The sequence below is a fragment of the Bubalus bubalis genome, chromosome 3 (genome assembly GCF_019923935.1).
Source record: "Bubalus bubalis isolate 160015118507 breed Murrah chromosome 3, NDDB_SH_1, whole genome shotgun sequence".
NCBI lineage: Eukaryota > Metazoa > Chordata > Mammalia > Artiodactyla > Bovidae > Bubalus > Bubalus bubalis.
Genome location: NC_059159.1, coordinates 14650960 through 14664766, shown reverse-complemented (window position 1 = coordinate 14664766; position 13807 = coordinate 14650960). Strand labels below are relative to the sequence as shown.

At 42.1% G+C, this 13807-nt stretch overlaps 1 protein-coding gene across 4 annotated transcripts in view; it reads right to left on the bottom strand.

Annotated features, from left to right (window-relative positions):
- The window catches only part of TEX2 (testis expressed 2), a 110744-nt gene that overhangs the window by 40745 nt on the left and 56192 nt on the right, over nt 1–13807 (bottom strand). The gene's annotated exons all lie outside the window — the stretch shown is intronic.

The window sequence follows — 13807 nt, the reverse complement described above, 5'->3', positions numbered from 1 at the left end:
CTCAGTGAAATCACATAGTAAAGCAGATGATCAAGAGTTAGGTATTAAATAGAACTTTCCTGGTGGCGCAATGGATAAGAATCCGCCTGCCAATGAAGGGGATGCAGGTTCGATTCGTGGTCTGGGACGATTCCACATGCCTAGCAGAACTAAGCCCGTGCACCACAATGACTGAAGCTCTCGCTCTAGAGCCTGTGCTCCGCAACAAGAGAAGCCCCTACTCGCCACAGTTAAAGAAAGTCTGCATGCAGCAACGGAGACACAGTGCAACCAAAAATATATAAATAAAATATAAAAATAAATAAATAAATTGCACTTATACATAAGCTATTCCAAAAAAAGAAAGAGGCATTAAATAAATCAGATATGATCAACAATATACCAAAATTCAAAGATATATAGTAACTTTTACAGTTGTGTTCCAGGTTCCCCCTACCCATTAGTATGTTTAAAAATCCACATATGAATACAAAGAGCAAATATATATATACACGTGTGTGTGTGTGTGTGTGTGTGTGTGTGTATAGAGGCTGTGCTGGGTCTTCACTGTGGTGCTTGGGCTTCTTGTGTTGCGCAGCATGGGCTCTAGAGTAAGGGCTCAGTAGTCATGGTGCAAGGGTTTAGCTGTCTCGAGGCATGTGGGATCTTAGTTCCCTGACCAGGGATCAAACCCACATCCCCTGCAATGGAAGGCAGATTCTTAACCACTGGACGACCAAAGAAGTCCCAAGAGCAAACATATTGAACTGTACAGGCAATACACAACACCATTACACCATTATAAAATTGTGCTAAAGCTGGTTTTAGCTGTAGTCAGTATTGATCATTTAATACTGCCAGCCCCACAGTACTTTTTCAGATGATATGGGTGCCCCAGATCTCTTTAAATGAAGTTCTTTAGGGAATTTTAATTACTATGTTCCCACTCTCATTTCATAAATGTCTTTGAAATAAGCAGAAAAATGCTGAAGATCACTACACTGGAGCTGGGGTTGTCATTCAAGGAATAGCCATTTCCAAGGTGAGTCTTTGAGTTTCACACTAAAATCTTGAATTGAGATCCTTGGCAAGTGAGGGATTCTCAAAATTCTGTTTTATTCTTTCATCCATTCATCAAAACAGTCACTGAATCTACATGCCAAGCAGTGTGTCAGGAGCTGATACACAGATTTTTAAAAGAACAAGATTCTTGACCCAAAGGTACTCCCAAAACAGTAGAGAGGAATCGGTCCTCATTTCACCATTCCACGATCCCACTAGAGTAACCATTAAAAAAAGTCCCCACAAAGAGTATCCTGAGCACATGATTGGAAATTAAAAGACACATATACTTCTTTGTCATTGGGTGTGTGTGTATGAAATTTAAGAGCCAATTATATAGATTTATATACTTCAGATCTTTTGCATGAGCTAGAAATATTTCTCCATCCTCCCAAAGAGTCATTGCATCTATTTAAAAAATGTTGGATGAGCAAGCAGTGGCCATGGGAAGAGGGTGTAATCTAGGTGTTTGAAAAAAAAAGGGCAATGATCAAAGCAATGATGCAAAAAAAGGGGACAGGCAAACAGCAGCACTGGAAGGTCTGAAGTGCAGTGGACTGTCAGAACAGCAGCTTGGGTGGGCTTATTTTGCTTAGGACAGAACTAAATGCAATTTTTGGTTCACAGTTTGTCTTTTTCTTCAGTCTATTATTATGGTGAAGTCCATTCACTGATTTTTGAATGTTGAGCAGCTTGCATTCTTGGGAAAATTATGTATGGATCATGATGTGCTGAAGTTGGATTATACCAGCTCATGAGAGCTGATTGCACACATCTTTTTCCAACTCCACGTTCAGGGACCTTATGTTGGTAACTTGCCAATTGGTTATGGTGGGAGATTTACACCATGGAAATCCATACAAAGAGGGTTTCCCCCACCAACTGGGAAGCCAGTTTACCAGCACAACGCAACTATTATGCTATTTATACATTGTTGAATTCGGTTTGCTGGTGCTTTGTTCATTTGTCCATGAGGGAAGGTTGTTTTTTTTTTTTTTGCAGTATCTTTTGGTATTATCTAGTCCATGGGGTCGCTAGGAGTCGGACACGACTGAGTGACTTCACTTTCACTTTTCACTTTCATGCATTGGAGAAGGAAATGGCAACCCACTCCATGTTCTTGCCTGGGGAATCCCAGGGATGGGGGAGCCTGGTGGGCTGCCGTCTATGGGGTCGCACAGAGTAGGACACGACTGAAGCGACTTAGCAGCAGCAGCAGCCTCATAAAATGAGTTGAGAAGTGTTCCTTCTATTTTCTGGAAGAGTTTGTATAGAAATAACATTTCTTCCTTAAAGGTTTGGTAAATTTGCTATGGAAGCCATATAGGTCTTAAGTTTTCTTTATAGAAAGGTTTTAAATATGAATTCAATTTCTTTAGTTACTGTTGGACTATGCAGGTTATCTATTTCTTCTTGAGTGAGCTTTGATACTTTATAAAGAAATTTGTCTATTTCATTAAGTTATCCAGCTTCTGGGCATAATGTTGTTTGTAGTATTTCTCTGTTATTCTTTTAATTACTACAGAGTCTGAAGTGATGCTCTCTCTTTCAGTCCTGATACAGATAATATTTCTTCCTTTCTAATATAATCATTTAATACTATTAATTTCTCTCTAAGCACTGTCAGCTCTAATTCTTGATTTGCTATATTTTCAATTTCATTCAGTTAAAAATATTTTCTACTTTCCCTTGTGACTATCTTTGGACCCATAGCTAATCAGAAGTGTGTTGTTAATTTCCAAATATCTGGGAATTTCTCAGATATTTTTCTGTTATTGATTTCTAGTTTATTTCCATTAGAATCAGAGAATGTGCTTTGTGTAATTTCAGTTCTTTTAAACATGTTAAGGTTTGTTTTATGGCCCAGAATATTTTCTATCTGGGGACTGGTTCATGGACACTATAAAAAATATGCTTTTTGCTATTGTTGGGTAGAGTTTTCTATAAATGTATTTATTTGTCTTTTTAAACACAAACCTTCTTCACTAAAGATATCCTAACATATGATCCATCGTTTTCTTTTTTATCCAATTTGGTTGCAGAAAATACTTTCTTACATATAACAGGTTTACTACACTTAAATTCCTAAAGGCAACTAGATTAATAGAAAAGTTGAAGCAGATCTGATTTTTCTGGGCTGCTTCAGAGCCATGCTCAAGACCAGGTTATGTTTATTTGCAATGTTACTAAAACCAAGAAGAATCCATGGAAGGAGGGAAGGATGGGCTGGTGCTTAAGAAGGTCTAATGGTCAAGGAAGGACTATGAAACTGAAATGGCAACTTGCTATCGGTGTCCTTTAGGAGCCATTTGGCCACATGGTCCCCACGTGAGATTGCTTTTTCTTAAGTACTGAATTCATTACAATATTGCTTCTGTTTTAAGTTTTGGTTTTTTTGGCCATGAGGCATGAGGAATCTAAGCTCCCGGACCAGGGATCAAACCCGCACCCCCCTGCACTGGAAGGCGAGTCTTAACCACTGGACTGCAGGGAAGTCCCTGATCATCATAATTTGATATGACAAACATTTTTGCAATAATATCTCCATATAAACAGAGAAGGAAATGGCAATCCACTCCAGTATTCTTGCCTTGAGAATCCTATGGACAGAGGAGTCCACAGGGTTACAAAGACTCAGACACAACTGAGTGACTAACACACACATCTCCATATAAAAGGCTTTTTATTAGTTTCCAGTTATGTAAGATTATACTAGACATATAAAAAAGCCAATAGCATCAACATGGTTCTGAAAATTTTAATAAAATTCCCAGCATTATAGTTACCATCTGGTTACCAGACCAAAAGTACGAAAGTAAAAAAGACAAGCATTATATTGTGAAGCTATCTCAAATAATATAGGACAGTCTCTGAGAAAGAGTGTAAAGAATTTTCCCTTTTTGAAACTCCTAATTCAAGACAGATTATTTATAAGTAAGAGAAATTTAAGAATAAAAGATTTGATTATTTCTCTCCAATTGGGCTTCCCTGGGGCTCAGCTGCTAAAGAATCTGCCTGCAATGCGGGAGACCTGGATTCAATCCCTGGGTTGGGAAGATCCCTTGGAGAAGGGAAAGGCTACCCACCCCAGTATTCTGGCCTAGAGAATTTCATGGACTATACAGTCCATGGTGTTGCAAAGGGTCGGACACAACTGAGCGACTTTCACTTTCTCTCCAATTGCTTTCATTTCTTCTTTCCTATGTCAGAAAATGTGGAATTATCCAGGGAAGCACTCACTATCTAATAGAAATACAACATGAGCCATAAATGTGCATCATGGAAACATGTAATTTTAAAGTGGCTAGTAGACACACCAAAAGAGAAAAAAGCAGGTGAAATTAATTTTAACAATGTATTTTATCAACCTAACATAACCAATTATCATTTCTTTTTAAAATATTTATTTATTTGGTCTTAGTTTCGTCACATGGTATCTTCCTTGCATCATGTGAAATCCCTGACCAGGGATCAAACTGGGGCTCCTGGCATTGGGAGTGCGGAGTCTTAGCCACTGGATCATCATGGAAGCCCCCAAATGATCATTTCAACATGTAATAAATATTAAAAATTATTTTAAAAGGCTTTTGTTTGTACTAAGAGAACTCTGTAGTAAATACTGTACTAAACAGTCTTTGTTTTGTACTAAGTCTTCAAAATCCAGTGTGTGTTTTACACTTCGAGAACGTCTCAGTTCAGAAGAGCTACAGTTCAGTGTCAGTGGCCACACATGGCTGGGGGCCACTCTATTAGACAGCCAGGCCCAATTCTGGGGTTCCAGCTTTTTACACCTAGGCACTGGGCTCAACCAGAATGGTCAAAACCCTCCTCTTACAGATACTTCCATACATGCAGGTTTATGCTGTGTGTTATTATTAAATGAGAAGATACTCTAAGTCATCTCCAGATGAACCATGCTATTTTAGAAACTCAAAACCCCTTTAAAAAGCTAACATCAAATACTTAAAACTCAGGAATAAGAACAAAAGTAATCTAGCTAACAGGCTAAAGTGTTTAAAAGCTCATGAAATTCTATAAGACCATTAAAAGATACTCAACTTGTGAACAAACTTACATAACATTTTTAGCTTATTCCTTTGACTTTTAGTAGAAAAGATAAGACACAGGCATGCTCATAGGCTTGCTCAGGCGAAGAACCATCACTCTGCACTACCCTAACAAACAACTGCTCAGTTTTTGATCCTTGCCAAGTTCTTATATTTGGTTAATGAGAACAACCGTTTGTTTCCAGGTGCTTCAGGGACTGGTTTTAGCCACAAAGCCAGGCTCGCGATGCAGCTGCCTGAGCCACCACTTGGGCCCTCCACAGAGTTCCCCTGGGCCACTGCCTGTGTCCGCCCATGTGGCCACAGCTCTGAGGGGACACGTGGTTGTCCTTTGCTGATGGCTCTGACAGGGACAGACCACCCTCCGCCACCCGCCAAGCTGCAGGAATGCTGGAACAGCCTGATTCTGAGGAATGTGGGGCAGTTTCAAGTCCCCAAAGCCACAGGACCCTGCCCGCCCCACTAGAAAGGATGGCAGGGAGAGGCCCAGGGAGAGAGTCCAGGAGGCGCTTACCCAAAGCGGAGGGGCTGCCAACTCCCTCTTCCAGCTAGGACTGGGGCGGGCTTGACCCTCCTTCTCCCAGCCCCCATCCTTTCACAATCACCCGAGGCTGCGCTCCAAGCACAAAGGCCCCTGTGGTTTCTCCTTCTCTTTCGTCTTCCTATTTCCTCCTTCCAGCAGTACCATTCTCTTCTCCGTGTTAAGAATATATCGGAGGTTAAGGTCCACAGCTGCCAAAACCGAATAAATACAACCCACAAATCAGGATTTGAACTGCATGTCTGCTGCCAACGATCGTTTGTTAGCTTCAGTGAGTCTGGGTCCTTGATTTTACTTGATGACATGAAAGCTGCTGGTCCAAACACAGGCATGGAAACCAACTCACATCCATCAGCAGAACCACTAAGAGCGTGACACAGTTAGGTTCTGATCCTGGCTTGACCACTGACTGCCTGGCTGGAGGACGCTTAGCCTCAGACCCTCGGCTTCTCACCTGTAAAAGGGTCTGGTATGTCTTCCCGGCTTCATGCCTCCCTTGTCCCCACCTCCCACTAAGCTCATGCCAGAATGACTTTCTCCCCACTAACGGTACTTCATTTTTTAAAAAATATATATTTATTTTTTAAATATTTATTTATTTAGCTGTGCCAGGTCTTAGTCGTGGCATTCAAGATCTAGAGTTGGGCATGTGGGATCTAGTTCCCCGACCAGGAATTGAACTCAGGCCCCCTGCATTAGGAGCTTAGAGTCTGAGCCAATGGATCACCAGCCAAGTCCCAACAGTACTTTACTGAGGTACAGTCTGCATATAGAAAAGGAACAAATCATATGCATATGATGTTTACAAAGCTAATATTAGTATTTATTATAAAAGCTGGCATTTCAGTTCACATTATGATCCTGGCCTTCCCATGAATTATCATCTCCTTCTGCCAATTCCCTCAGAATTTGCAAGTAAGGAAAGTGGTGAGGCAGGTTAAGTGATTTGCTTAGACAGTGGGTTTTTTTGTTTTTTTTTTTTAAGTGGTCTGTGAAGCGGCAAATCTGGGACTTAAACCAAGTCTGTCTGCCTTTGAGGTCTGGGCTCCTACCCCATCTCCATGGCACAACCCCACCTTCAGCCTGGCCAACATCTGCCCAACCCCTGGGTCACGGAAAAGATATCACATTTCCCAGGGAGCTTCCTGGATTTCCTAAACTCTGTTCTTTGTTACCTTTATCCTTCATTCACTAACTGCCTGGTTTACTTAACTGAAGACTCCACAAGACAACCACAGTTGTTAACAAACGTTTGTCGACTGACTACATAAATGCAGCCTAATTCAGAGGGTGGCTATGAGTACTGAATAAAATCTGTAAAGCACAAGTAAGCAGGACAGGTTGGTGTGTCTGTCATAGCCTGTAGGCACAGTTGTGGCTGCTCAGGAATGAGCTGAGATCCTACTAAGCGCAGGGGCTGCAGGGTTTACTTTGAAGTAGAAGACTTGGTCACTGTTCCCAAAGAGGAAAATCAAACCATAATTGCATCAAAGAGCACAGAATAAGAGAAGAAGCAACTCAGAAAGACACCAAAGAGTGAAAACTGTTAATGCTTTCCAGGCTGGAAACTGAATTAGCCACTTCCCTGGTGGCTCAGATGGTAAAGATTCTGCCTGCAACGCAGGAGACCCGGGTTTGATCCCTGTGTCGGGAAGATCCCCTGGAGAAGGGAATGGTAACCCACTCCAGTATTCTTGCGTGGAGAATTCCATGGACAGAGGAGCCTGGAGGGCTACAGTCCATGGGGTTGCAAAGAGTTGGACATGACTGAGCAACTAACACTTTCTAATACTTATCAGAGAAAGCAGTGTTGTGACTGGAGCCCAGATGTCCCCACTCCCATGGAGGGCTCTCTGGAACATCACAAGCTTTGATAGGAAACCCCGAGAGAATCACAAGAGCTGCTACTTAATCCACATTGTCAGGCATCCAGGATGCAGACTGGCCATTGGGAGGCTCAGGTCAACAGGTGGCCAGGCACTACGGCTCTCCGAGTTCCCTGTTCTGCCCCTGAATGCACTCCTACTAATCTGAATCCAGGCTGCCCATGCAGAGAGCAATTACCCAGTACAAACTCTGACTGCTTCTTTTGTGTGTGTGTGGCTGCATCGCATGGCATGCAGGATCTTAGTTTCCTGACCAGGGATTAAACCTACACCCCCTTATAGTGGAAGCTCAGAGTCTTAACCATTGGACCACCAGAGAAGTCCCAAAATGCGAGATTTTTTCCTTTTTTTAATTTTTATTTTTTTGGCCTCACCGTGTGGCATGTGGGATCTTAGTTCCCTGACCAGGGATCGAACCTGCACCCGCTGTAATGGAAGTATGGAGTCTTAACCACTGTACCACCAGAAGTCCCATGACTGCCTTCTGATACCAGCAATCAGCTAACTTTTTCCTGGGGCCTGACCTACTCCCTGGATGAAGCTATACATAGAATTTCCAGACCGAAGCTGCCAAATATCCAACCTTGTGAGCAGCACAGCAGTTCCAGCACCTTCATCTTGTTCCCCATATAGTGACCAAGTGTCTGCTGCTCAACTGTTCTAAAGTTCTGAACCCTGAATTGCTTACCAAGTAAGATCTTTCTCCAACTTTGTTTTGTTATGGGACACGGGGGTGGGAATAAAGGGAAACAGATACAGTTAGTAACTCATTCCATTTCAACAGCTCAACTAAAGAACTTCTCAGTGGAGAAGGAAATGGCAACCCGCTCCAGTATTCTTGCCTAGAGAATCCTGTGGACAGCGGAGCCTGGTGGGCTGCTGTCTGTGGGGTCACAAAGAGTCAGACACAACTGAAGCGACTTAGCAGGCATGCATGCAAAGAACTCAGAGACACTCCCAACCCACACCAGAGAGTCTTAGACAAGCCTTGTTTCTTTCGGACGCTAGAACTGTCAGCATGGAGACACAGGGCCGGCCGCTGCGGGGGACAATGACTACAGTCAGCCGGTCTGCAGCTGTATGGCCCACAGACTGGTCCTGTGATCCCAGCTGTAAAAGGTCAGGGGTTTCTCTTCAATTCTTTGCTGGATTTAGAAGCCGTGAGTGGCTGAAAGTACAAACCACAATCTATAAAGGGGTTCATTTAATACTTGAGAAGATTAAAAGCTATAATTAACCTTTTGCAAAATAATAAACTCTGGAAGAACTACTACTGTGCTCACTTTCAGTTACAGTGCCAATCAGGAGGTCAAGGCCAGTGCTCTCTTCGTCAGCTTGATGTTGAGCTGACCAGATAAATGCGCCAGCCCTTTGGCCTGAAGAAGAAATGGGGATTTCTGTCTTCAGTGTGTGGAGTGCCTGGGCCGACATCCCGCTGTCACACAGCTGTGCTGGCCGCAAGGCTGCCTGCCCCTGCATCATTCCTTCATCTGGTCTTTCAGAGAAGGAGCAAACCCTAAACACAAGAACAGAGCCAGGACCGGAGGTCCCTGCCTTTGAAATCATCTCTGAAGCACACAAAAAATGTGGTTATTTTTCTTTTGTCCCCCAGACTAAAATTAAGCAGGGTTTTCACTTTGCCAGGCTCCAACCCTTTTTGATGTATTAATGGTTTAGAACCAGAGTCATCAGCTAAAACGTAATATCACAGATCATGGACTTAGAGAATATGGCAGGAACAGTCTGCTAAACTGTAGATGCTAATCTGATTTTACCCACGAAAGACACATAGACCTACTACGGACACAGAACTCACACTATGAATGACAGGCTCAAGCCAAAAAACATTCAAAATAAATGCTGCTTCAAGACACTATCTTAAAAAAAATTAAAAGTCCATTAAGGGAGGAAAGCACCAGCATCAATACCATCCGCATCCTCTGACTGCCGGCTTCAAGGTCACCTTCACGACAGTGTCACCAGACGCACTGCAGTCAGGGTTGAAGCCACAGTCAGCCTGGGAGAATGGCTGTCATCCTAGTTTTTCCTGTCTTTGGGGGCAGCTTGCAAATTCAGGTATCTGCATTGGCAGACAGTGATTCAGGTAGGAGATAACAATCATGTACATTAGAAAAATAACACTGAATATCAGATGAACCAATGAAACAATCAAGGTCTGATTTATGTCAATACACAATAAATATTAAATCATATTAACAAGTGTTGAAATTATAAAACAGATTAGCAAGCAAATAAATTAGCAAATCAGCTTTAGCTCACACATCCTATCAGTTAAATGTTTTTGAGAATACTCACAATATATACATTTACTTGTAAACTATCAATACATACATGTTCTAACACAGCTTTTATAAAATACAGCTTTTATAAAAATTAAAAACAGTAATAAAGAGCAAAAAATGAAATATATAATAATTAGCCTTTTCACTAACTTAGTTATTACTTTCTAACAGCTTTGTACTACCTTCAGCTGACACATCAAGGCTCAATTTATATACTTTATAGGGTGAGGCTCACTGTTAATGATAATGGATGTAAATCCATATTTCAAACAGTCTTCTTGATAATTTCCAAGGATATTGACCAAAGGTCAACAAATGGTCAGGCTCTAGATTTCTGAATTTTCAGGTGGAACAAGAGAAGCCCAGGTTGAGGAAAGCGATTCACCCTCAGTAACTTAGGAAAGGAACGTCTTTGGGTGAGGAACACCCTATCTACTTCTGTCTGTTCTTGAGGCTTGCCTGGGAAGGGACTGTGAGAGAAGATGCTGGCACTGGTCATTTCTATGTCTCGTCCTCTTCTCTGTTGATAATATTATCTCCAGACTCCAGTTCTCACAGAGATGAAATCAAGCTTTTTATCACCCTTCTAGCACCTTCCCTGGAGAAGGGAATGGCACCCCACTCCAGTACTCTTGCCTGGAAAATCCCATGGATGGGGGAGCCTGGTGGGCTGCAGTCTATGGGGTTGCAAAGAGTCAGACACGACTGAGCGACTTCACTTTGACTTTTCACTTTCACGCACTGGAGAAGGAAATGGCAACCCACTCTAGTGTTCTTGCCTGGAGAATCCCAGAGACAGGGGAGCCTGGTGGTCTGCCGCCTATGGGGTCACACAGAGTTGGACACGACTGAAGCAAATTAGCAGCAGCAGCAGCACGTTAAATATTAGCAAAGCTTATTTACTTTCTTACAGATAAAGAATAAAAATACATATGCAAATAGAAACTTCAATATTTTCTTCTTGGATTATGTCTTCAGCAACCTATTTTGGAGACTACTGAATGGAGAGACAGAATGAAACAGAGTTCACAAGAGCCGCTGGGGCACCAAGAAGCCAGCATGCTCATACGCTGGGGCTATCTTGCCTATAATCTCTTGTCTTTGGGGGAATGGCAAAAGGCTAATTCTTAAAGGCTAATTATTGTACAGTAAGAACAGTCTTCGATGGGTTTTGTATCTTCCTTTGCATGACACATAAAATTTGGATGTGAAAAGGTATTTAGCAATGATATTTTTTCATGGTTAATATCTTACTCTTCTAAAAAAAAACAAAAAACATGATTTGAGAAACCTCAGACTCATAATGCCCATGCCTCTCTCCTCCTTCCTAGATGACACCTGGAACAAAACCATAAAAGATGGTCCTCCGGTACCGAGCAGGAATTCAGGATGCATTTTCCCAAGGAAGTAATGCTACAAGCTGTAGTTACATGTAGGTGGACCAGAATTATGGTTTAGCCATGCCATAAGTTAATAGGTGAAAAGGAAAACTGGCAGAATGTTGATAATTATTGAAGCTGAGTGTTGGATTCAGGGGGATCCATTATACTTTTCTCTCTACTTTTGAGTATACTTGAAATTTCCTACAATAAAACATTAAGAAGATGAAAAAAAAATCATTCCAGGGTAGCCTGACATCCTTGCCACGGTTCCTATGCAATCAAGAGGCATTTTCCACACAGCTGCTTCTCCAACCAACTCAAAACATGGGGTAAGTGAGACAGTCTGCACTGAGACACCTCACCTGACAAACTCTCCTAGCAACAAGGGCACTGGGAAATAGCTGCGATTATAAAAGCCAGACAGAAAAATTTAAGTGACATATTTCAGGGGCAGGGTATTTTCAGTTAGGTACAATGTGGAAAAAAAAAATTTTTTTTTTTTAATTTCCTGTACTCATTGTACTGAGAATTCTAAGAGACCAACCAAGAGCAACCTTTTCCGGCTGTATGCAACGAGTCTCTTTTGGCTGAATGTAATGAGGCTGTTTTTGCCGTAAGGTTTGCTCACTCTAATTTCTTAAAAGAAAGAATTGCATGAAATTGAGATTAAAGTTACAAGTTAGAATTTCTTCTCAAAATTGATAATGTTCTCCCTACAAAAGTATTCTTTAATATGTCAAAATCACAGCCTGTATTTAGGGAACACAATTATAAAAACCTATCCCTCTTATTAGAATTGATGCTTTTGAGCTGTGTTGTTGGAGAAGACTGCAAGGAGATCAAACCAGTCAATCCTAAAGGAAATCAATGCTAAATATTCATTGGAAGGACTGATGTTGAAGCTGAAGCTCCAATACCTTGGCCACCTGATGAGAACAGCCAACTCGTTGGAAAAGACCCTGATGCTGGGAAAGACTGAAGCCAAAAGGAGAAGGGGGAAACAGAGGATGAGATGGTCGGATGGCATCACTGACTCAACCGACATGCGTTTGAGCAGACTCTGGGAGACAGAGAAAGACAGAGATGCCTGGTGTGCTGTAGTCCATAGGGTCGCAAAGAGTCAGACACAACTTAGCGACTGAACAACAACATACCTCTTATTAAATATCTAAATGTGACAATACATAAATGTGACATGACCCAAGGAGAAAAGGTTCTCCAAAATTAATGTGTGAGTTTGGCAATGGTGTAAATGTAGTATTAGTCAACCTATAGGCCGTATCTTTCTAAAACAGGTCATCACTATGGAAACCAACACCCTACTGCTGGGTTCTGCAGGTGGTTTATAAGTCTGAGGTAAAGACTTTACTCATGAATATAATTTACAATTACATGAGTCATACACTCAGACATAAACCCAGAGCCTTTCAAAATCTTTAGGAAGCATCTCATTATGGACATGTGGAAACTCTGTGTGCAAGAATGTCACCGAATATAATCGTGCCTAAGCATCCGAGGGTTCTAAGACCCCCGCAGACAATGAAATCCATAGATGCTCAAGTCCCCTTATATAAATGGTGTGGTATTTGCATGTAACCTATGCACATCCTCCTCATAAACTTTTTAAAAACTTAAATTAATTTGGCTGAGCTGGGTCTTAGTTGCGGCATGCAGGATTTTTTTTTTTAGTTGCAGTATGTGGGATTTAGATCCCTAATCAGGGATCAAACCCAGGCCCCCTGCCTTGGCAGCATGGAGTCTTAGCCACTGGATCATCTTACCTAAAACAGTGTTAACGCTATGTCAATAGTTGGAAATACAATGTAAATAGTTGCTGGCATGTGGGTTGCCCACATGCAGCAAATTCAAGCTTTGCTTTTTGAAACTTTCTGGAATTGTATCCAGGTAGTTTTGATCCACAGTTGGTACAGTATGCAGATGGGGAACCTGAGGCTACGGAGTCTGACTCTACACTCCTGGTCATGAGACAAGTACAATCTTGGAGAAGAAAGAGCATCCAATGTGCTTAAGAACACTCAGCGAGGCAAACATTCCAAGTGCGAATATGAGATGCCTCATTCTCTCGTTCTTTCCCAGGGCCCCTAGTTCAGCGTATCTAGCTAGTCGCACAAAGTAAAACTGGAAGGTTACTGCCTAGAGGTGTCGCCTACAAGGATGCCCTTGGACTCAGTGGTATGCACAAGGCCCCACCTGGAGCTAATTTACCCAGACCTCCATGCTTGTAGGTTCCATTAGCTTCTCCTAACATTGGGTCTTCCCCTGGCTTCCATGTGTTCACACGTCACTTTGTTTTACGTGGCTGTGCTGGGTCTTAGTTGCAGGTGGCATCTTCAGCTGCAGCATGCAAGATCTTTTAGCTGCAGCGTGTGAACTCTTAGTTTCGGTATGTGGGACCTAGTTACCTGGCCAGGAATTCAACCCAAGCCCCCTGCATTGGGAGCATGGACTCCTAGCCATTGGACCAACAGGGAAGTCCCCCATATGTCACTTTATTATGAATGCAGGTAGCAACTTTTTCCTCCTGTTTTGTGCTTCGTATCAGCTATGAATTCGCATCATAAAGAAC